The 25024-nt window shown below is 53.3% G+C and overlaps 1 long non-coding RNA gene across 1 annotated transcript; it reads left to right on the forward strand.

Moving 5' to 3' along the window:
* The first annotated feature begins 12687 nt into the window (after nt 1–12687).
* Nucleotides 12688–16234, forward strand: LOC129146859 (uncharacterized). The gene is made up of 3 exons (XR_008554145.1): nt 12688–12726; nt 12812–12955; nt 16210–16234. It is a non-coding gene; the product is annotated as an uncharacterized LOC129146859 (long non-coding RNA).
* Nucleotides 16235–25024: the final 8790 nt, after the last annotated feature.

Genomic DNA, 25024 nt, shown 5'->3' on the forward strand with positions numbered 1-25024 from the left:
TGCCAAAGTTGGCAGGAATTAAGTTCTTAATGAGGGCAAGACTCCGGCAGATCAAATTGCTGCTGCTGCAGAATGTTCTGGTGGAAATGTGGAGTGTGAGGATGGCTGGGGAATGGGGCAGGTTATTTCTGATTGCATTGGGAAATGTATATCTCAGGGTTTTATCTTGAGTTAAGAAACTCAAGTCATGGTCAGAGAATCAGTGTGCTTCTGTGATTACCTTAAACCGATTGAGTTTGAATTGCCTGACAGCTTAATATATCATAAGGTTTGATCGTCAGGTTCTAGATCACTCAATATACTTCACAGCTGCACCAGGTTTCTTATGGGAACCTGAAGACATCGTTCAAGAAAAAGTGAGATCTGAGCATTGTGACTGGGAACATTTGGGTAGATCCAGCTGACTCAGATTAACTTGACCCACCCCCCCAAATCTCTGTACCGACCATGCCACTGGAAACAATCTTCTCCACCGCTGTCGGGGGAGATTCTTTCCATTTGATTGAAAACCACATGACCCTTAATCTCCTTTGGACATATTTTCACCACCCCTCATTGCCCCCCATAGTCTCCAGATCCATAACTAAGGAGGAGAAACCACACATTCCAGAAGAATTACAAGGTGACAGACTAGGGAGGAAGCTATGTAATGTTGGATTGGGCCAAGTTTATCAAGATGTATGTACTTACCAGAGATTTTTGATTTAATATGTTAGCTGGAGTAGCTCGGAGTGACTCCAGCAGTTTGCTTTCTTTTTGACTTAAACCTGGACTCAGTGGTGGCTTGTACTGAGTGAAGCTGAGATGCTTGAACTTCCTTGGTCAATGCAGACAAAGGAATCCAAAGACTCAAGAGATTGGAATGTTGGATTGGCTTTATCACGTGCAGTTCACTCAGGCATCCCCTATTGGACGGGTCACCCACATGTCACTCTGTGTATTAAGTCATTGACAAGTACATTGGTGAAGGAAGTATTGTGTCCTTGAGAAGCTTTGTGATGGCTGTTCTCTGTAGGCAGGGGTAGATGGGGGTGGAGGTTGCCATTGCCAGAATTTTCTAGATTTCTTTGAAGAGGATGGGACTTCAGAATGTCAACGGTCAGTATTAACTTCCAGAGACAAGGTGATAATGGCTCAGCACTACAGTAGTAATGAAGACCCCATTGTCTAATGGATCCCAGTAGCCCTGGGAGTGAGTAGGTGGGTAGTCAGTATAAGCTTTACTTGAGCTGTGTAACTGGAAGAGATTTTAGATTTAGTGACCAAGTGGAAAATCCTAGTCTCTCTCTCAATCACCAGGCCTGTGGGAACGCTAGTGTTTAAATGGTAATGATGTAAGCTGGCCACCACCCTTCCCCATGGGACAATCACCCCTTACCTGCAGGGGAATATGTGTAGATAACTTATTTTGGATTTGCAAAGGCAATTCTTTAGAGTCTTGTATGACCTCATAGAGCTAGTTCAAGGCACTTAAAAGTACTCACCGATGCTCTAGGCCTAAACTTTGGTGTATTCATGTATTGGTGAGAATCATTATTAACTCCTAAAGGGTCTTGGTGACCCTCTTGTCCACAGGGTGTTAAAGCTTAAAGATCACAGGCTCCTTGAGAATTTTATAAAAAACAACGAATACATTCTCAAGAGAAATGTATGAGCACTTACTTACACAACATATTCAATATCTGGAGATTTGACCCTGTGAATTTTCAGGTTAAAAGCACTTGTGTATCAACAATCCAATGACTTAATAAAACAAGGGACAAATATTACAAGCAGATAGAAAAAGAAATACATGTAGTTACAAAAACACAAAAGCATTCTCACACTCACTAAAAAAAAAAAGAGTAATACAAATCATACTGTAATGTTATTTTTCACCAGCATTTGGCAATGATCAAAATGTTGTATTACAAACTGTTTTTTTCAAGATGTGTCCAAATGTCACAGCTGGGGAGTGGTGGGGCTGAGATGTGAATCTAAAACCTCTGACTTCAATGGTCTTTTCTTTACTTTCAGTGGCCCGACCTTCATGAGAGATACCTTGCATAGTGGATCGGGTGTGAGCCTGATCGAAATCTCACACCTTGCTCTGGATCTTTCTGGAGGAGAGTAATGGTATTGCATGGGAGGGGAAAACTGAGGCCATTTATGTCCGGTGAGCAGTTCTGGGCACCTTTTTCCTCCCAGAGGGGGCCAGAGTCATCTGCTGGCCAGCTCTAGAAACTTGACTTATGACCCGTGGCCTGTTTGGGTCAGTGTACCTAGGAGGATGAGCTGGGACTGCTTTCAGCTCAGGAGATTCGTGGGCCTAAGAGAGGATAGTCTGGTAATCAGTTCCCCAGGCTCCAGTGTCCTGCCTCTGGTTCTTTGGCTGAGAACCTGTGAGGGGCAAGGTCAACTGTAGAGAGCCAGAGTAGTTGCCTTGGCCCTTCATCCACGGCTTGGTCTGTGGTCATGGCCCAGGCCCAGCATAGGCACCTGAGGACAAATGAACAATTTGTGAGAAAGAGGGAGGGACAGAGGGATGACGAGGTGGAAGGAGAGAGGAAGAGATAAGCGAGAGTAGGCGGAGGAGGCCCAGAAAGGGGAAAGGTTATGTATTTTTGTGTGTGCAGGGGGAATCTCCTTTGAGACGACTCTTCCTCTGGGCCAGGGCAGAGATGGAGTGAATGTCCTCCATATTCTCTTCAGCGAAAATGGGCATGTCATCATTTCACCATGGGTGCAGGATTCCGAGTTACATAATGACTGAAAGCAGATAAAGATCCAGCCAAGAGAACAGCCAACCACCGCCATGATGCTCATAAAGTCCTTAGCCAGCCTCAGGGCTTGGCTGCCAACCTCCTCTGGGGTGATAGGGGTGGACAGAGCCAGCCTCAAGGAACCCTCCAAGAGCCCTGAGGAGGACGCTGTGGAGGAGGGGGGGACGGCAAGGAAGGCCAGCCCTTGACTGCCAAGAACAGCAGGTTGCAATGCTTAATGTCCATACTCATGCCAGTGCACTTAGGAACTGTTGTTATTTTTATGAGAAAAATGCAGAAAGGCTAATCTGTCTATTTATGTCTGTCTGGAACCATGTAATTACTGAAGGGATGTTCCGTGCCAGGATCCAGTCGCTGCTCTTCCTCTCCCATGATGTCCTTGGGAGACTGGGCCTGATGCCCCAGCTCAGCTCTGTTGAGGAGTCTGCCAAGGATTTTGGGCACCAATGGGATGGATAGACAGACAGAGGGAAGGGGACTTGGGAAAACCAAGAACACTGGGTTAGATACTTTCATCCATTTTAGTTTTGGCGAATGGTAATTTTAGAATATATACATGGAGTCTATGACTCTTGTGAAATAGAGATCTTTTCCATGGATTCTGACCATGCAAGACAGAATCTATCATCCATCCATCTGTCTAGCCGGCCATGTGCCTGTCGATCCATCACCAACCCACCACTCATTCATTCATTTACCCTTTCATCCTTCCATCCATCCATCCATCCATCCTTCCATTCATCCATCATCCATCCATCATCCATCCATCCATCCATCCATCCATCCATCCATCTTTCCATCCATCCATCCATCACCCATCCATCCATCCATCCATCCATCCATTCATCCATCCTTCTATCCATCCATCCATCCATCCATCCATCCATCCATCCATCTATCCATCCGTCATCCACCCACCCATCCATCCATCCATCCATCCATCCATCCATCCCATCCATCCATCCTTCTATCCATCCATCCATTCATCCATCCATCCATCCATCTGTCATCCACCTATCCATCCATCCAGCCATCCATCCAGCCAGCCATCCATCCACCCATCCATCCATCCATCCATCCATCCATCCATCCATCCATTCATCCATCCCATCCATCCATCCTTCTATCCATCCATCAATCCATCCATCCATCCGTCATCCACCCATCCATCCATCCATCCATCCATCCATCCATCCATCCGTCATCCACCTATCCATCCATCCATCCATCCATCCATCCATCCATCCAGCCATCCATCCAGCCATCCATCCAGCCATCCACCTATCCATCCATCCATCCATCCATCCATCCTTCCATGCCATTACCAATTATGTCATGTCAGTCATTTTGCTGGTATGTAATGATCAAGAGATAAATGACATGGTATTTTCACTTGAAAGACTTAGGTACGGGAGGAGACAGACAGAGCAGCCACGATAAGCACAGTGGAATGTCACAGGTACTATAGTAGGCTCTCTCCCCATAGAGTCAGTGGGCGAAGGAAGGAGACTGGGCATTTGGTAAAAGCTTCAGAGAGCTGTGACCCTCACTGGGGTCTAGAAGCTGAGGGCTATTTGCTAAGTAGGCCCAGAAAGCATCTCTGCAATCTCACCATGATCCCAGAGGAAACCCTGGTAGCTTCTACCTTTTCTGAGTATGTTTTGAATTTTATCCAAAACATGCTCTACAAGGTTGGGATGGGTGCTCCTTAGCCTGGTGTTAGATACTCTTGGTGACCTGACCTCAAGTTACTATTTTCATTTTGTCTCTGGCTGCTTCCCCCAACACTGGTTTGTGTCATGTTATTCCCTGAACATCCTGCCATCTCACCTTTCACCTGGTTAGTCTATCTGCTTCAGCAGAGTTTTTTTTACCTGGGTGGGTGCTGCTTGGCCTCTAGGATATTGCCCACCTGGGGGCCTCAGTGAGGGTTGAATTTATGAATGTGAGAGCAGAAGATTGAGTAGCTAGGACATCCTTCTGGGGGCCACAGTGTGTGTACTGAGGAGTTGTATGCATCAAGGAGGGCACCCTTGGGGGTAGATGAGGCTGGAAGAGGGTGGTATTTTGGAAATGTATGAAACCGCTGGGACATACATGGGAGAAAGTGGCTGCATGTCAGCACCACCTTATACCCTGATTCTGAGGTTCCTCTACTCAGTTGAGGGACTCATTTGCTACAGGAAGTTAGGCCTGGAAAAGTGATGTGAATTTCTGCCTTTCACATAGAAGGATTTCCAGATCTGCAGCTCTGAACTTTCCTCAGGTTTGGAGGAATTGCTTTTCCACAGTGTTGCTTCCTGTGCTACTGGACGTGGGCACTGCTTTTTCTGAGGGGCCTTTCAAATGGACTGAGCTCATTCTTTGGGAGCAGGGGGCCAGGGTCTAGGAGGGGAGGTTATCTCCAACTGGGACATGCTGGGCAGCCACTACCAGTCCTGGGCCTGGTGCCTCCCAGCTCCCCACAGCCTCTGGCACAGGTTGGCAGGGCCTGGCGTGGTTGGAACTGCCGCTGTGGTGACTGAAGCTGCTATGGATGTTCCTGGTGCTTCCCTGGCACTGAGCAGGGGTGCGGGCTGGAGCCTCAGGGCAGGAGACAGTGAATATTCTGTCTGTGTGCAGAGAGAGAGCCCTCACTGCCCCCCGGGACTCCGCAGCTATCTGCAAAGTGATGAAGTTGGAGGAGAAACTCTCCAAACATCTTTCCAGCTCTGCTGCCATCTGGCTGGGATCTCCATGAAGTGGACAGTCCACATAGCAGCGACAGGGTCAGCTAGGGAGGATGAGAAGGAAATGCAGAGTTGGAAGGTCCTGACTGCTACCCCTCTGTGCAGCCCCGGGGGCGCCATGTCTAGTGATGGATTGACTTGTCAGGGCCTGAGGAAATCAGGCAGGCACCACATGGACAATTAAGTCATTTTTTTTTTTTTTAAGCAACAGCAATCTTGGAAGCCTTACACTGCACTTCTTTGGGGTACCATTTGCTTCCCTTTAGTGGTTATTTATTTGCTTATGCTGCCTGTGTGCCCAGTTCTGTGCCAGCTGTGCTAAGTGTATCAAGGTTCTGTACTAAGGAGGTTCAGACCAGTCAGTGTCCCCAGATGGTCTAGACAGAGGCCCGTGGTCTCTGAGTTGATGGGGTCCAGCACCAGAAGGAGCGCCTGCAGGGAAAGCAGGTTGGGAAAGCTTTCTGGCGGGGGTGGGATGAGAGCAGGGCCTTCATTTAGCTGTAAGATTTGGCAGAGGGGCCTTGGGTGAGAGGGGCATAAAGATTTTTCTCTGGCATGGGGAGGAAAGACCTGGGATCTGCTTTGCATATTTGTTTCTATGGGGTCTGGGGTTGCTGGAGCTCCTTCTAGAATGTGCTCTAATTGGCAGTCTCTTAGCGTCTTGAGAGGAGAGACTGTAGGTAGCACCCCGGCCAGCCCAATGCCAATGTCAGGGCCCTGCATGCTCAGACGTCCCCATGTTGTAGACGGGGAAGCCGAGACCTGGAGCTGTGAGCCAGCGGAGCTGGTGTGCAGACTGGTTTGGCTCATTGGCACTGCTTAGCCTCAAGGACCCTTCCTGGGTCACCCCTCTCTTCTTTTTGAACCTTATATCTACCACCTTTCTCACCTATACTTACCCCCCAAACAGCTGTCCCCCACCTCAGTGCCCACTGCTGTCTCTGGGGGTACCCCGGCGTCTCTTTTCTGCCAGGGTCCCCTCCTTCATCCTTTGCTCAGGTGTTTGCTAATTTTCTGAGCTGCCACCTTTGTGGTCCCACAGGCATCCACACCTGCTCTGGGGACTCACCTTCCTGCGGGGATGAGGAAGTGGCCATATCTGGTGCTGTGAACTCCCCCAGGGCAAGCCTTAGGTCTTATGCATCTTGCTGTTCTCAGGGTGCACAGCCTGAATGTGCTGGAAAAGACAGGGGATCTGTGTCCCTGCTCTGGTCTTCCTTTGGCCACATCCTTCCCCGGAGGACAAGGATCCAAAGTGATGTTCCCACCGGGGTTTGATACCAGGCTCCCCCAACCTGAACTCCTCTGCCCAAATGGTCCTGAAGCTGCTTGGAGACCTTGTTGGGGTCCCGGTGTGGGTATTCTGGGGTCTGAGGCCCTTGCAAAGTCCCTCACATGTGAGGCGGGGCTGGAGATGAGACAGTGGGGCTGGGAGGAGGTAATGCGGGCAGCAGGCACCCCTGGTGCTCTTTCTCTAGGTCCTTGCTCACTAGAGGTGACCCAGGTGAGCAAATTCATCCTGAGCGACGGCGCTTGTCAGGGACCAAGGCCGGTGGATGTCTGGGACGGTGGGCACAGAGGGGCTCAGTCTTCTGATGGGGGCGTTTCAGGCCTCCACGGTGGCTCGCCGGCACCTCGCTGTCACTCATTTTCTGGAACACTTGCTTGGGCTGTGAAGGGGAACCTGAGCTCAGACATCGTCACCCTCTCCCAGTGGGGTACCACCTCCCCTCCCCACGGCACGCGCATGTGGGCAGCAGAGCGGGCGCCCCTGCCCGCTGCCCATGTCCACCGCGCATTTCCCCCGGGGACGGCGCCTGCGAGGGACCCCGGGGCCTGGAGACACCGGCTGGAGGCGTTGTTGGAAAGACGCTCAGGGGGAAGGCCCAGGAACTCCCCGGAGACTCTTCAGAGGTGGGGATTGTTATTCAGGACGCATCTTTTTTTCCTTCGGAGAGGGAAAGAAGGCGGCAGGGGCCAGGCGCTGTCAGGGGCAGGCCGAGATTTATTGTCCCCTCTGGCTGTTGGGTTTCCTCTCTCCTCGTCCAGCTGAGCGGACATGGGGCCTGCCGGCCTCACAGCTGCTGGATTTGGAAAGGACGGAGGTGACCCTTGCAGCTTCGGGGCAGGCACGGGGAGGGGGACCCTCTTAGCCCCGGCTCTGTTTAAAGATCCGTCGGCGTAGCTGGCCTGGCGCTCAGCACCAGCCTTTGTGTCCTGGGTGACTCACTCGCGCTGAACAACCCTGGAAATTCCGGATGAAGTGGGTTCCAGGGACAATTTCAGTTTTATTTCCAGTGGTAAAACATTTGGTGTTTGTTTTTTGGTTGCCTCAAATTCCTGGCTCCTGGGAAAACGGTCTTCTATGGGCGGGGGGTGGGGGTGGGGAGCGGCTGGGGTGGACAGTGCCCCTTGCACCCCTCCCCGGCTCCCAGGACCCCACAGACCATGAGTTTCCTGAGGGGCAGCAGGGTCTCGTTCATCTCACCCCTCCCAGGACTGGCGGTGCTTGGGGAGTCAATGGAACTTCATAGAGAAGAGGCCACACACAGCCAAGCGAGCCCCACGATTGCTCTGTCCTTGCGGGGACCCTGGAGGGCCAAGGGGCTCTGAGGAAGACAGGGTGGGGAGTGCAGGGGGATGGGGAGCCGGGACATAGTGGGGCGGAGAGGACAGTGAGCAGAGGTCCAGGGTCCTTGTCGCTTGTCCCTGGAGTGCTGCCTGTCTGTTCTGTTCCTCGCCTCACTTGGTTCCCACAGCTTGGCAGAGGGGCCGGCTGGGCCGGCTCTGGGGTCCCTGGCAGGCCTCCTCCTGGGCGTCTGGTCTGCAGCCCCTTCTTCCCTGACCGCTTTGACTTTGGCCGCCAGGAGCCCCTTCCATGGCCCCTCTGGGCTTCTCAGCCACCCTAACCTGAGCCTCAGCCCATGCTCCCTCCTTGAGTGTGGGCCCAAGGGATCAGTTCTTCCTCCCTACCCCCTTCTCCTTTGGAGTTTTCTTTCCCCCGCCCCCACGCCTGACCTATCTTGAAGGCTCCAGGGAAAGAGGCGTGTATGAGTGGGAGGTCAGAGTTGAATAAGCCAGGTGCCCTGAAGATGGTGGGGATGGCAGCCACCTGCTACGTGGGTGACTCTGCAGCTAGAACATTCTTTTTCCTGCTGAGCAGATGGACCCACCAGCAGCTCTGGTTCTGTTCTTTGAGGCTCTGGACAAGCAGTTGTCAGCCAGGGTTCTAGTTTCCAGGAGGATTGCCTTGACCTTGGGGATCTGGGCGAGACACTGTGTCTGCTTTTTGGCTTCTCACGAGCTTAGGACCTGCCTTTGCAGGCCAGAGACAAATAATACCTCTGAGCTGGCTTGGGAGCTGCCTGGACCCACTGAGGCTGAGTCCCACCGTGCATGGGGCCTGCAACAGCTGACGTCCCATTGCCACGTGGCCTCCCTTAGAGTGGGGTTGGCAGGCAGGGGCTGCACCCTCAGACACCAGCTTTCCATGGCCTTTGGTTAATTCTCTCACTTCTGCTTCATCTCCATTCTGGCCCAGCGAATGGTTGACTTCTGGCCCAGGCCAGGGGCTGGACGAGGTCACAGAGGCCATGTGTGAGAAGCAGACCCCTACTCTGGAGTCCTGGCTTGCGCTCCTTTCCCTGCCCTCAGCCCCATGCCCACCCCCAGCAGTGACGAGGCCCGGGAGGCTGAGGCCCAGATGCTAGGCCCCGGCGGGATGGGACGGCATTTTCCCCGCCTGCCTCAACATGAGGACACAGGGCCTGGTTTCTCCCTTGGCTTCTCTTCCCGCTGAACTTCCTTTCTGATACTCGACTCTCTTTCTGATTTTGGTGTGTGTTTGTCTTGTGGCATTGCCGCCTCAGTTTTCCAGGTCAGGAGAGAGAAACCCAGTTCTTAAGTTGTTTGAAACTGAAATCGCGGTAGGACCTGTGGGGCCAAAGCCAGCCATTCCTGCCCCACTGACCCCTGCCCGGCCCAGGTGCCACCTCCTTCTCAGGCTCGGAACCTGTGTGGGTTTGGGGAGCGTCTCCTGTGACCTTTCAGCCTGTGGCTGAGCACCCCCTCTTCCCTGGGGCCCTCTGTCTTCGGTCAGCACGGCATCCGCCCTGCACCCCTTCTTCTCAGGAAGCGCCTGTTAATATGTTCCATGTCTTGTATCAAGCAACTGTCTTGCAAATGGCATTGTTGGTAATTCATCGGAATGGCTGTTATTTTTGGAGGCTGGCGCCTACCAAGACCAGCTTAACACCGGCTTTTTTTTTTTTTTTTTTTCCTTTTCGGCTTTCCTCATATTATTGTAGAAATTACAGAAAATATTTGGCTCGTCATCTTCAACAATATATACGGCTGATTCCCTGTCATTGTGTTAATCCTAGAAAAATAAACCTTTGGCATCTTGCAGATTTTCCCCGAGTGGAGGGGAGAACGGGTTCCCATGCATCTTGCAAGTCTGTGAGTGTCTTTCTCCAGAGCGTTGTGCCTGGGAAGATCCAGGCGTGATGACTCGGACAGGGTCGGTGCGGCCGGTGGTCACGTCTCGGTGGGGCTGAGAGTCAGGGGTGTGGGAGCCGTATTGCATCCTCGGGGGTCCGAACCAGGCCATCTGAGGCCCCTGATTTGCAGCTGGAATGGCGTCCTGGGCAGGACCGGGGATGCAACAGGAACGCTTGGGGTAGGAAGAGAGGGCTCTGGCCTGCTCCCCAGAGAAGGTGCAAGGAATGTCGGTGACAGCAGGATCCCTGCTGTATGCTCCACCTATGCTGGAACATGCTAGAAAGTGATTTTGTTGAAGCCTTGAGGCGGCCTCATCCCTTCTTCCATGGGAGTCTATGAATAAGCAGGATGTGACGATGCCCATTTTATGGAAGAGTGCAATGGAGGCCCAGGCAGGCGGATGACTTGCTTAAAACCACACAGGAACTTGAGGTCAAGGAGAGATTTGAATGGAGAGAATTGACTTGGGGGGCAACTTCTATCCTCCACACATGATACCCTCCCCCTGGGGCACTCCTCGACTCAGTGACGGATGGACCGTCCCTTCCCTGATGTTTTCACCCATTTTCTCTGCCCTCAGTGGCTCCAGGACAACCATGTCCTGGCTCGGGGCCTCTCCTGACAGGTCCCGTTCTCTGTGCAGCATCAGTTCTGCCCGCAAGGGACCTGCTGACTTCCTCAGGTGACAGGTGCCCCTGCTGCCCGAGCCTGGCCATCGCCAGCCCCTCCCAGACCTGGTGGGAGCTTGGCCCCGGAGCCTGAAGCCTGGCTTTCCCCTGGGGCAGCTGGAAATATAACCCTTATTTCCTGGCTCTAGGGCCTGTCCCTTTGAAGGCAAAATTGCTGTTTTCCTCCTTGAGAATCATCTGAACCAAAACTATATTTCAGTTTATTGGCTTGGCTGGAACATTCAGCCACAGGTGGGGAAAACAGCCTTCCCGGCTCAGGCCCGTCCCGCTGGGAGAGTGGGGAAGGAAAAGCCTGTCTGTCTTTCCATGGTCACCGTCCCTCTGCCATGAGGGAGGCCGTGCCAGGTCTGAAAGCTGAACCAGACTTTCCTTGCAGTCATTTGCGGCTCACACTGCAAGAGTTTCCTTCAACTGGTGCTAATATTCCTTGGAATTTGCACTCGGGGATGCTCCCTGGGGCAGAGCCTCTCGCAGGAGCTCTGAATGTGCCCCTGCGCGGGGCAGGCGCGGGACAGCCAGAGGCCTTCCTTTCTCCTGCCTTCCTTCCTTCCTTGTTCCTTCTCTTCTCCATATTTCCATTGTGAAGAGCTACTTCCCGCGGGTAGACACAGAACCCCATGCACTCTGTTTTCTGTGAGCTGCTTGAGAGTAAGACGTGGGTCTTGGTTGTTCCCCCCCAGGAATAAGCCCTGCAGGCTGGAAGGACGCCAGGTCTGCTGGAGAGAGATAGGCTCTTTAGTCCTCTAGGAATTTTCTGCCCGGGGATTGAGGCTGTGACCAGCAGGAAGGTGGGGACTTCCAGATTGTGTTCAATAATTTAAATGAGCAGCAAATGCACTCAGAGCTGTGTGTAAAATGCCCAGACTTTGATGATGATAGAAATCAAAGCACAGGCATAGAGAGAGCCCTCACCCACCCCACACTTCACTTACTCACACTAAGGGGCTCTGAGTGCGTTTGGGGACTTGTCAGGAAACAGGTGGAGGAAACCAAGGAGAGTCTAATGAAGGGTGTGAGGAGGACAAGGCCCCGAAATGGACAAGGCAGCCCCTAGAGCAAGCAGCGGTGGGGAGCCAGGTTGGGGGGGGGTTAGGCAGGGGTGGAGCGGCAGCTTAGCTCTAGGGTGAGCACAGCTGGGGAGAGGGCAGCCCAAGATGGGTGGGGGCACCGGTGGAAGATGCTATGATGATGGGGGTAGTAATAAACATCCTCATCGTACACACCCCTCACCCTCTGCTCCAGTTCTAGCACCTTCCACTAGCAAATCCAGCTACAGGTAGCTGGAGGGCAAGGGAGTTGATTTTTGCAGCCCAAGGCCAATCTCCAGGGCCCAGGGCAAGGTGGAGGGTGCACCCAGAGGGGCAAGCAGGACGTCTGCATGGCCCTCCACAGTGCCCGCCTGGCGCGTTGGTGTGCCCATCTGCAGGAGAGCAAGCATGTCCCCAAGGACCATTGTGTATCTGCAAGAGACTTCACCTACAAGGCTTGGCTCTTCTCCCCGGGTGGATTCTAAGGAATGGAGCCTTGCACAGGTTGGCACAGGCCAGGGATAGCCCAGGAGGACCCACGCTTCTTCCTCTTCTGCTTTTCTCCAGTAGACACAGCCCCAGGGGCTTAGGCCTCAGGGGTGGGGAGGGATCAGGCAGCCTGGGGAATGGGATTGAGGAGGAGGGGCCTCTGTTAAGGAGACACCTGGGCAGGCTCAGCACAGGTCCATGAACTGCAGGAGTCGGGCTGCTCTCTACCTGGACGCGCTAGGACTGAAAGCAGCGAGGCCACGTGATTTAGTCCATGGGTGTAAACTTCAGAACCTGAACCTGAATGCTGGCTCCTGTCATTGGGCCAGTTGCCTAGCCTCTCCACACCTCAGTTTCCATGACGACAGAGTAGCCATGATAACTCTGACTTTGCAAGGTTGTTGAGTAGAGCCGTGGTGGGAACAGCAGCTGGGGCATGTTAGGTGCTCATGGGAGAGGATTGGTCACCTGACCCGGCGCTCACCCGGGCCTCTGACCTCTGAAACATCTCGCTTTGAGCTTTCCACAGGTGAATAGCCTTGGGAGAAGCCAAGTTCAAGAGTCATGAACATGTTCAGGCCCTAAAATGAACTTGTTTTTCACTTTCCCACCAGGCATACTTACTAGGAAAAGTTGTGGAAAATTCGATGCTCAGCTTACAGTCCCAAGAACATGAATAAGCTCCTCTGCCAGTTTAAAAAAAAGATGGATGTTGTTTCTGGGAGAAGGATGGCGTACAGTGGCTCAGACGGGAGACGGTGAGTCAGATGTGCTGAGAGCTGGGCCAGGTTGGCCCCTCAGGCCCCCCTCTGAGTCAGTGCTGCCTGCCTCGAGCCAGGTGTGGTCGGCCACTCCTGGACACAGCTGTGCTGTTCCGTCAGCCTCTCTGAGGACAGCGGCCCAAGTGCTCTGCTGCTGGTGCCGTCGGCCGTGGCCTCTTGGCATTGCTCATGCACTTGTGCCGCCTGCCCCCACTTTTTCTGTAAAGTTGATCTGTGTCTATGAAACCCTCAGTCTCCCTGCCCAGCCTGACCCCACGCCCTTGCCCCTGACCCAGAGGCTCCTCCTCACTGTTGTCTCTGAGCATCTGTTGTTGGACTGGCAGGGCAGGGACAGAAGAGAAAGTTCTATCTGGGGGACTCTGAAGGGTGAACAGTGAAGGTACCTGGAGCAGGAGGCTTGTCCTTCCTGTAGCCCCAGAGGGACCAGGCCGAAGAAACTCATGACTCGGGAAACCAGACATTTATGTCACAAAGGACAAAGCTCCCGTGGGTGATAGAAAGTTTGGGGCAGACTCGACAAGAAATGTGGGCAGAACGGGGAGTGCAGGGCCCATTTGGGGGATCCGGTTCCAACCCAGGCACCACCCCTTACTTGAGCAAAGGTGACTCCCCTGATGCCACTCTTCCTCCTCTGGAACATGGGGAGTCAATTCTAGTTCACAGGGTTTTATGAGGATGTAATTAAGTTAGTCTACGTAAAGCCCATTGTGATGTACAAATTGTAAAAATAGATGTAGGACGTTACCACTAATAGGCAGGGAAGGACGAACCCGAGAGGCCAGGTGGCTTGCCTGAGGCCACACAGCTGCAGAGTTAGAACCGGGGCCCAGTCTGAGTCTCCTCTTCATTGACCTTCTGTCTCGGGCACTTCCATTTTAGGGGGACAACAGAGTGTTTTAGTTGGTTGGTCAGTTCAAGCTCAGGGTGTTTTGGCCCCATCTCTGAGGCCAGCGGGCAGGTGCTGGGGTGGCCTCCGAGTGACGGAGGGTGCTGTGGTCCACGGGGGAATTGACCCCACTTCTGGGGCGGAGCTCAGCTTGTCCCTGCTCCACTATGGTGGCATTTTCTGGTCTTCTCCCTGTCCCCGGCACCTGCTGTCCCTTCTGCCACAGCTTTGTTTGGCTGCTTGGGTTGGTCCAAATCCACCTGTGGTTGCAAGGGGGACGGGCAGCTCCATCTTACTCTGTCCTCCTGCCTGGTACACAGGGCATGGCCTGTGGGACGTGCCAGAGCAGCTGGTGCCCAGGCTCTCGCCTCTCGAGGGGCTGCTGCCCACGCCAGGGTCTGGCTAGGAGAAGAGGGCAGCTTGTGGGTGGGTGAGCTGGTGTCGGCGACCTGCAGGGGCAGAAAGATCATTGTGCATACACCGGGTGTGCTTTCCTGGGGGGTGGAAGTGTGGTGAGTGGGGGTAGCTGTGTGGGTCAGGAGTGGCTTGCTCACAGCCCCCTGGCTGTGCTCTGAGAATACACCCCCGTGGAGCTGCACCTCTAACTAGCATCGGGGTTGAGTTTGGTGAGGCTGGCTGGCCCCAGGAGGGGCCTGCACTGGCCCTAAGAGTCTTCTGGGGCCTGGTTCCCCGAATCAGGGGCTGTTCCTGCCTGGGATTTGGCACTGCTGCCCTGGACTGGAGTGGCGGGGGCCCTCCCACAGCCTCTTCTCCTGCCCGCACAAAGCCTGGTCCTCTGTGACTGCCCGGTTTCTGGTCTGGGGTGTCACCCAAGACCACTAGGCCAAAGCAGGCCCACTTTTGGCCCTGATGGACAGAAAGAACTTGAGTCTAGTTTTCTCACAGAAATTGGCCTGGATTTGGTCAGAGAGACTCGCACCTGGGGTGACTTTACCTGTGGAGGCTCTGCGGTGTGAGCCACTTTTTCTGACCACAACACTTTTGAGACTTAAGGAGAAAACCAATTTCTATGGTGCAAGCAGAGGCCACACCAGGCCTGCTGACCAGGGCAGCTTCACAGAGCAGAGGCATCGGGGATGGGCTGATCACGGCCAGGGAGACTGTGATACAGGTAGGGTGTCTGCCAGGAAGGGAATAAAATGCGAAGGGGCTGAGCCAAGGGGCACGAGCACCTGCACTACGGATCCCAAGCTACCACCAACTGAAGAGCTGCAGTTTAGAGACAGGGCGTGGGCTCAGCACTGTCCAGTGAGCTCTGCAGAGCTGCCGAGGGCAGTCCTAGCCTCAGCTCTATTTTGCAGACATGGAAACTGAGATTCAACCAGTTGAACTTGCCCAATCTCCCCCATGACTGTTAATCTATAAAACTTGAATTCTAACCTAGGTCGACTTGATCCAGAGTCTGTCTGTCTTAACCATGTGTAGCTTTAAAATGCTTCTTCCTTTCCTTCTTCCTGTGTCCAAGGCCTGTAAAACCTGGTCCTTGCCAGCTTTCCCAGATGGCTTTGTGTTTTTTTCTTTAAGATTTATTTATTTATACAAGAACTGGGGTACAGGCCAGATGCATGAGAGGGTGAGAGGATTCATCAGAGACAGAGTGGGGAGCAGAACAGGCAGACTGACTGAAATACACTGCTGAGGGGAGCAGCGGGGAGACAGGAGAGGTCTGCCGCGCCATGTGGGATTCTCGCCGGCCGGCCAGGATTGAACCCGCACTGCAGTGCGGTGCTCAACCGCCTGCGCCACCAGGGAGGCCCGCCTTTCTTTGTTTTGCTCCACACTCTGTTCCTGCTCAGCATCTGAGACCCTCCCTCCAGGCTTCTGTGTTTCCCTGTGGTGAAACACATGGGTGGGGGGGAGAGCAGGATGTAAAGGGACACATGTCCCTGCCTTGGGGTTTGGCTGGATGATCCAATCCTGTGGGTGGCTGGACCCTGTACTTCTCTGCCAGTCCCTCCTCTTTGGCCGGGCTGGAGACACACCTGGGCTTCCATCATCACGTCACAGGCATGGGTTTAAGATGTTGCTGCCACGAGTGGGATTCTGACCATCTCTGTCATTCCCTGCCCAACCCAAGATTGGGAATATGGGATTAAGTGTTAGGGGAAGCGGTGATGGGTGACTTGACTATCCACAATTTCCACCTGGAACGTGGTTAAGGTACTGGGAACAGACAAGTCTTCTGCTCTCTTTCAACACAGTGCACTCCATGTATTTTGTGGGTCTCAAATTTCCTACAGCATCTGGGGACCCCCTAGGGTGATACTCTCCTTAGTCCTTAAAGTGTAATTAATTGACTGATCATTCGATTCATTTCTCTTAGGATAGTGGAGACAGCAGAGAACTGAACCACATCCCTGCCCTCATGGAGCTTACATGCCAGTGGAGTAAAGACCCGTTTAGATGCTGCGTGGAGTGATAAACATCTGCTGGCTGATTTATCCCTCTGTGATGTGTTAATCTAGAATGTATTTAAGGCTTTATTGGATTCATAACCTTTCCGCTATCAGGTGACTGCTCCATTTGAGGGAGACCATTTATCCGACTATTAAATCATCCCAACTCTGCAGGGAGACATTTTTCTTCTTCAGAAATACTCCCGCCACATCTGTGATTCATACTGCAGTTTTCATGTAAAGCAGGGACTCCTGCTGGAGATTGCATACTGGATGGATTTGGCACCACTTGATGTACACCTCGGGGTGAAGCCTCAATACCGCAAGGTCAGAGCAGGGAGGAGCCGGGGGCATGTCTGCCATGCCTGTGTCTTTGGTTTATGGGTCAAACCCACCAACAGTGAATGATTTCCCACCTATGAATCGACGGTTCCTGCTGTGCAGAAGAACGTTGAGTCCAACCGCATCCTCATGATGAAGTATCTAAGACACCAGATTCTTCAGAAAAGGTAGGTGCTTTTAAAACTGCCAAAAGACTGCTGGGACAGATCAGTGCAACTTTGTGGATTTGCTAGCTGTTCCTCCCTGCTTTTCCCGATGGCTGGTGTCTGGCCCTTCACCATGGAGTATAGAGGTGTGACTATGAAGTCAGATTCTGCTTTTCATGTGTGGCTTGGGTAAACTTCCCTCTGTGTAAAACCATTATGTTTTAAATTTAATGGCCCCCCCTCCCCCCAGGCAGCAAGGAGGGGAAAGTCATCCAAGTCTTACCCTGCTCAGCTGGCGTTGCCTGCTGGAGGTGTGAATTGCTCTGGGCCATGGTAGCAGTGAAGGTCCAAACATCTCCATGCTCTCCACTTCTTGCTTTGAGCTGTGAAATATTTCATGAGGCTTTATATGTAACATTGGGGATCTTCTAAAAAGAACAGAAACCCCCACCCTCCCCCTCATGTTGTACTCCTTTGATTTTGCCTGGGACTCGCCCATGCCCACCCAGGCACTGGGCAGCTTGCTTGGAGTGGGGTCTCTGCTCCCACCCCAGGCTGCTGGCTCCCAGCAGAGCTGGCCTTCTCGCTCTCTCATGGAGTAGGGCTCCAACGCGTTGCAGCTGATGTGTTTGGAGTAGAAATGTTTACAGGCCCAGAGGAACATTCGCAGCATTGCAAATGCTTTTTATTAAGAGCAAAAACGAAGCTGAATTATAAGCCTGTGAATAGGATGGCGCTAAAGTCTTTTTAGCCCCACAGTCTTGAGGCCTTAGAGCATTCTGTTTTGCTTTCTATGTGGCTGGAAGCAGGAGCTTAATTCCTAATTAGGGACATTGCTGAGGTTAACACAGTTTGATGTTTATTGACTATCAGAGTCCAAAGAGAGATATGGAAGAAATTCTTCAGGAGTTTCGAGAGAGAATGATAATTACTGATCAGGAGGTGACAAAGCCTTCCTGGAGGGAATGTCTGATGGGTTTGGAGACCAGGGAGAGCTCAGCAATCAGCAAAGGGGGGTGGTGGTGGTAGCGGAAGATAGTTCTTGGCAGAGGACACAGGAGGAAAGCCTGGGGTGTTTGTAATACGGCATAAGTGAGGGGAGCAAACCCTATCCCGGCTGAAAAAGTAGGTGATTTGTCATGGTAATGGAGAGCCTTTGGAATTTTTGTATGAGAATCTACATTTTGAAAGAACAGTGTGTTGACTTAGCTGTCTGTTGGGGCCTGAAGTACAAAGCAGTGATCCTGGGTCCTGGTCCAGCCAGACTCAGCATCCAGTGTTCACTGCCTAGACACAGAGGCCGGGCGCCTGTGGTCAGCTGAGACCACCTGCATCCAGAGTTTCTCCCGTAATGAGGTCTGAGTGGCTGTCTTCCCCGGATGACTGTGGGCAAGCTCCCCGGAGGATAAGGCAGACAGTCACAGCCAGCCCTGTGGGTGGAGACATTCAGCAATGCCACTGTCACTGCTGCGTTTTCTGTGATGGGCAGGTGCAGTGTGTCACCGGAGGTGGCTGTAAGCCCTCCCGGCTGGGTGGGGGGTGGTGGAATCTCTGTTCTGGCTTGTGGTCTTTTTCCAGATCTACCACCTCTTGGATTCAGTCTGCCCACACAACTGTCAGACTCTCGGTCTTTACCAGTGTCCCGAGCTTCCGTCATATTTGGGCAAATGCAGAAGTAGGAAAGGCTTCTGGGGCAACAGACAGATATGCTGGCCTTCTAGAGAGAGAACATCCTGGCCTCCGCTGCCTGTAGGACTCGGAGCGCTGGTGCCACGGCCTGGCGGGAGGCCACCTCCTCTGCAGCTGGTGGATGGAGCCAGCCCAGCTCCTGGTTCCAGCACCGCGGTGGGCCGCCTGGTGTGAAGCACAGTCAGTGGGCTGCCAGCCCCTTCCTTCCCAGGTCCCAAACCCTGCAGCCGCACAGTTTGCATTCCCACATCAATAGCAGTCGTGTTACTCAACAATGATCCCGAAGTGTAAGGTTTATCTTATGGATTCCAGGCTCACATCTGAGAGCCTGTCTGGACTTGGGCTGTGTGCTCAGTACGCGGGCCAGGGAGGGGCTGGGAGTGATGTCCAGTGTGGGCTGGTTCCAGCCTGGGCCTTTGTATCATTTGGTTAAACTTTGAGCTGCGTTGTGATTAAATCAGAAACTGTGCGTGGTCCTGTGTGTGCAGGAAGAGCACCTGCATGGCATTTTTATATCCTAACCTGGTAAACAGCGCTGTGAGGAGGTAGCACTTCTCTCTGGGAGACAGTGTGACACCCTGTGGGGATCACTGGTGGCCAAAGCCCGCATCACTGACGTCCTCAGCGACCTTGCATGAGCCTGTCCTCATCAACAGGTCCCGGAGCTCACGTCTGCAGGACGAGGTATAGGACGAGAGCTTTTACATCCTACCCAGTGTTGGGAGTTGGGATGTGACGACACCTCGGATTTTCTCCCCAGATAAACTCAGACACAGAGGGGCCCTCCACGCACCTTTTCCTGCCTGAGGCTCTTGTGCAGAGGCGGTGATCAGTGTCCCCAGAGCCACAACCCTGACCCTGGCTAGACCCCGTGTTGGAAGAGCTGTCCCTGGCGCTGACAGCCCTGAATGTGCAGAGAAGCTCGAGTTCCTCCTTTTGGGGGAGGAAGTGGGGGGATCCCAGCCCTCCGCTTTGCAAATGGAGGAGAGTGGCGAGAACGCTGGTACCGGGACAGCCAATAATTAAAAATCGCTTCTAGTTTCCTAATAACCATTTTTTTTTTAATAATAAATTTTATTTTTATATTCCCCATACAATTGCAGCCCCCCCATTCTGACCCCAATCCCTCCCCTCCCACCCCCGCCCCCCTAAAAGTGTCTCTGGTTCGTAGTTTTTTGTTGATTTTGATTTTCACTTTCTTATAGTTATTCTTTTCCTGGTCCCTTATTTAAGTTTTCTAGATTCCTGCTATGAGTGAGACCAAAAAAAAAAAAAAAAAAAAAAAAAAAAATGAAAAATGAAGAAAAAAAAAATAGTTTCCTAATAACCATTTGAAGGAGTAAGACGGAGCCAGGAAGGAAAAGAGGGAAGCAAAGCAGAGAGGGGGCGAGATGGAAACACCCTCTTCAACTCGCAGAGACCGTGTGGGGGTAGAGCAGGTGCATGTTCACAGGGAAAGGTCAGAGTCCCAGACGTCAACGGGTTTTAGCAAATCCAGGCTTTCTTGGGGGACGTCAGGCCTCCCCCAGATTTCTCCTGGACCAGAGCTGCTCTCTGGGGCCCCCAGTTCCCATGGAATGGAGCCGCTCATGTTCTGCCTGAGACCCATCAGAGCTCTAGCCTGGTCCTGGGGCAACTGGGACCCTGCTTGTTGCCCTGAGCACCCCAGGCTCATGGCCCCAGGAGCTGGATGGATGCAGAAGGAAGTCCCCCGAGAAGGGTTGGAAAAGGCCAGGTGAATGGCTTGTTTATGCCATCACCATCTTGCTAGGAGACCAGATTCCTGTCACCCGGTGAAACTGGTGTTGATGTGCCCTGACCCCACGTGAGGTGACGGGGGGGTGGGGGTGTGTATGTGGGGGGTGCACTTCCCCTCTGTGGTATTTTTCTGCAAAATCCCAGTCTAGTCAGGAGAAAAGCATCAGACAAACCTAAAGTGAGGGATTTGTGACAAAAACCTGACCAGGATGTCTCAAAACAGTCAAGGCCAAGGAAAACAGGCAGACTGAGGAAGCATCTCAGCCCAGAGAAGCCTGAGGAGGAATGAGGCCAAGTGCACCTGGATCTTGGGCTGCAAACGAGATGTCAGGAAAACGAGCAAAGTCCTAGGAAAAGCTGGAGATCAGTTGCTAGCTGGTTTCTTAGTTTTGACAAATGTACTGCGGAAATGCAAGGTGCTTTCTGCCCTTATCTCATTTTCAGACTGAGGCTTGGCCTTACCTGTCCTTTCACCACAAGTTCTCTCTCCTGTTTCTGCTGCCCCATCCTAGCTCAGATCCTGCTAGGACCACCCCAGGGTCCCTCCGGCCTCTGCTTCCTCCCCTTCTGCCCACTCTTTACTGGACGGGTCTTCCCGAGAACCTTTTCTGGTTTGGCTTGGACTCAGCTGCTCCTCGCTCAGTGGATGTGGACGTCCTCTAGGCAAAGGCCGACTCCTGGCTCCTGGGCCTCAGTGCCTTCCGCATCCTCCCACAAGCCTGTGTTCTGGTCTCAGGCACTCATCTTGTAAATGTGGCCAGTTTTGCTGCTTACCCACTTCTGCTCAGGCTGTCGTCTCTTTAAGAATGACCTTGGCTCTGGAATCTCAGCTGCCCTCCCGGCTTCCCTGCAGGAGGTACTACCACTGCTCAGACCCTTCCCCTGCCCCCTTGGTCCTGAATTACAGGCTCTTCCTTGCAGCTGGTCACCGGCCTGTTGTTCATGGACTCCTTGGGGACAGGGCTGAGCCCTGCTCAGACCCTGGGCACTCAGTGTGGGGGGTGTGTTTCAATGAGAGAGTCAGGTCTTCTCAGGCCCCCCTCCCCCGAGGTATACTTCTCAGAATCCCCAGGCTTTCTGGGGTACAGCCATGTCAAAGGTGAACCTCTGAAAATGGCCAACACCACCTGAATGGCCAGTGACTGCTCTGTGCCCAGTCCTGAGTTATGTTTCCCTTATGAGGGTGTGATGTGGAGCCCCCCACGGAGGGCTGGCCCATTGGCCAGGGAGACCTGCTAGGAGGTCTGGGCTCCTCTCCTGCCTCCCACTAACCTTGAGAGCTCAGCTTCTGGTTGGGAAGGGGAAGTCCAGGCCACTGATGGGAAGGACTGGGCTGAGTGCTGGCCGGGGCTCAGGAGACAGCAGACAGCTGTCTGTTTGTCCCGGGGGAGCTGTGTCCCCAAGCAAAGCCACAGCTGCCTTGGCAGGGTGGTTTTATGAGCTGGGAATAGGCTCAGGAAGCAGCAGGCCAGTCATTCACCAGAAGCAAGTTAACACTGAGCTCTACAGAAACACTTGAGCTTCCCCTGGAGCCTGCTTTCCCGTCTGCGCCAGGACAGTCATTTTCACCCACTTCCCAGATGAGGAGACAGAGGCTGGGGCTGGGAGGCATGAAGGATCTGCTGGGGAATCCTGGTGAATGGGAACCCCTGCTCTGTCCTCGTTGGGGCATCATGGGGACCATCCTGTCCTCGTTGGGACCATCTGGGCCCAGGTAGCACCCCGAGTGCCCTTGCAGTTGGAGGTTGGGTTCTGCAGAGGGCTGGTAGCCCCTCCTCACTCAGGCGGGACATGAGTATTGGAGGAGGAGGCGGAAGCCGGGAAGGAAACCCCTGGGGGTGTTTGGAGGCTGGAGCAGCACCCAGCACCAGGAGCTGGGCCGTTTCATCCGTAGAGAGGACTGTCTCCTAGTCCTTGCCGCCTCACGCTGTTCCCCAGACCGCAGGGTTCCACTGAGCCTTTCTGGTCCCCAGCCTAGTGTGCATGCGTATGCACTCACATGATGTCCATGAGTCTGTGCACAACTCCTGCCTCTCAGGACTCATCAGGCAGAGACGAGACGATCCCTCCAAGAACTGGACAGTGCTCACCAAGGCCTCAGGGCAAGGCCTAGTCTCTGAGGTGAGGGTGGGTGTTTGCATGGGTACCATGGTCTGCAACGGGAGCCACCCTGGCCAGAGCAACCTGGCCCTCTGATCTCATACAACACTGGGATGCTGAGGGCCCAGACAGTAGGAATGATTGCTTCAGGCTCCCATATCAAGTCGTGCTAGAAACAGAAATATCCAGAAAGCTGAGGACTGTTTATCCGTGGAGGGTGATCTCTACCTACCTCCTCTAAAGTTCCCTCACTTCCTGAATGGTCCTCCCTCCCTCTACACAAACTCCTTTGGTACTTATGACACCCCCAAGTGTCCTCAGAGTGGGTTGTTCTGTGCAAGAATCCTGGGACTGAGCTGTCCCTTGGGCCCGCAGAGGCAGCCACAGACACAGCCTGGAGGCCCCCAGGCGGGGTCACCATCTCCGGGGGCTCTGACGCCTGCTTTGCCCAGATCTGCCTTTGAAATTAGTACCTTACTGTAACTCTTGGTTGTCTATAACAATTGGAATTGCTTGGTGGCATGTTCTTGACCAGGCTCGTTGAGTTCAGGGCCAGGGTCTAGCTTGGATTTGGTAGAAAGTTGGTGCTCAGGGGCCTGGAACAAAATCGAGTGTTACTGCCAGCAGTTTCTTTAGCTTTCCCCTGACTTACAATTCCCAGGGCCGGGCTACGGCTGGTGGCTTCCCTGATCACCTCCCCACTCACTGGCTGAGTCTCGAACCGGCTATCACCACAGGGCAAAACTCTGAGTGACTAACAGCCTGTGCCCTAGTCAGGAGTGGCTGCCCTTGGGGGTGGAGGGCTAAGTGCCCAGCTGTAGGACCTGGATGGGGGTTTTCCGGCCTCTGTAACCCACACGCACTGCTCCCCACTGTCCTCTTGGTGAACCTGGCACAGTGTTTCAGTGTGTCCTATAGAATAATATTGAGAGAACGAACAAATCAGTGGCAGAACCTTCTGAGATTTGCCTAATTGCAACTCAAATTGTTCCCATATTGGAAATTACATGGCTAAGATGCCTTTTGGGGAACTGACTATTAGGGGCCCAGGAAGGTCAGCCAACAATGAGTTGCTGGGTTTTTTTTTTCCTCCATGAACTCTTACTGAGACATTTTCCTGCAATGAGACATGTATAGGTTGACTCGAAACAGATTTCACAATCGCTTTATCCAATTTCGGACGACTTAATTCGGCAATTCACGTAACCCCCTTTAATCAGCCTCACGGTCAGGGGCGGCGTGGTCTCAGGCAGGGTGATGTCGCTATCCCACAGGCCAGCGCCCTCGAGAGGGGCGGCCGTGGTCAGCCCCTGCCCGGGCGCTGTGTACTGGGACCGTGTTTGGGAGTCTCAGGGGTGCTGTGAGGGCCCAGAAAGGCAAGAGGCCTGCGGTTCTTGGTCCCAGGTGTGCTAACACCTCATGGCTCATGTGGGGTCCAGGGTCAGGTTCAGGTTCAGGAAGGTGAAAGTGATTTTGTGCGTTAAGATCGTTCAGGTCACCAGAGGGGAAAGTGACAGGGGGACATAAATCAGGACACAGAGGACGGTGGCGTGGTGAAGGATGGGTTTGACTTTGGGCAGTGGAATTAAGGTGGTACCCACACATGTCCATTCTGGACGCTGGACCCCTGAAACTTACATAAGGTTATGCAATGCTGCGTCAACGGCAGCAACACAAATAAACAAGTAACCAGAATAAAATACAAAGTGTGCAAGAAAAACGACGCTTGTGGGTTGGACACTGCTGTGCGGGGTGTCGATGACTTAGGATTCTCGGATCTGACATAAATATGTTGGCTATGCACCAAGCTTGCAGTCCCCAGGGGACACGCCATCTCCCGTGCCCCAATCCTGACGGCGCGGGGACTCCCATGTCTGGAGCTAGATGGGAAATGCGTCCAGTTGGTGCAGCTGCTTTGTGACCTCTCAGGGTTGAGGATGACGGAGTGTCCAGCAGGGGACCCCCTATTTGTCTAGCACTTTACCTTTGCTGGTACCTGGAGAAAGAGTATCCCCACTTTTCAGCTGGAGTGCTCGAGTGACTGGTCAGGAGTTAATAGCAGCGCCCGGCTGGAGCTTCTCCGACACCGAGTCTGGGGTTGGTTTGTTTTTAGGGAATCTCCCCTCAGTGGTTAGCTGAGCAGTCGAGGCCGTGTTGGCTGTGATGCACGCGGCGTGCACCAGGCAGTCAGGGCATCATATGTGCATCTCCTGGCTGTGTGTGTAATACAGGTAGGGGGTGTGTGTGAGTTTGCGAGTTGAAGGGCAGTGGTTAGGAAGACTTCTCGGGAAGGCAGGTGGCCAGAGCTGTCACCTGCAGGTGGCTCACTGGAGAGAGGCCCCTTTAGAGAGGTGTGGTGAGGGGAGCACCGGCTGGTGGCGGCTGGGAGGGAAGGATGGGCTGGGAGGAATTGGGAGGGCAGAGGAATCGGGTGACAGGCTGGCCTTGTGGCTGGCACTGAGGGGTAACATCAGGAGAGGTGAGCCACTGTTGTCCAAGCCTCCTCCAGGCCCTGCTCCCCATTTTAGCTCTAGACTTAGGGTTTTTGGCACGTGTTCTTGCCGCCTTCCTCCGGAGACAGCGATCTGACCTCAACTGTCCGCTGCAGCAAGGAAATAAGAGATAACAAACGAGATATTGGCATGCGTCTCGGAGAGCAAGAGCAAGAGGAACTCGGGCAGGAGCAGGGTAGATGCTATTTATAGCA

The sequence above is a fragment of the Talpa occidentalis genome, unplaced genomic scaffold, assembly GCF_014898055.3.
Source record: "Talpa occidentalis isolate TD23 unplaced genomic scaffold, MPIMG_talOcc4v2.1 talOcc4.5, whole genome shotgun sequence".
In the NCBI taxonomy this organism is placed as follows: Eukaryota; Metazoa; Chordata; class Mammalia; order Eulipotyphla; family Talpidae; genus Talpa; species Talpa occidentalis.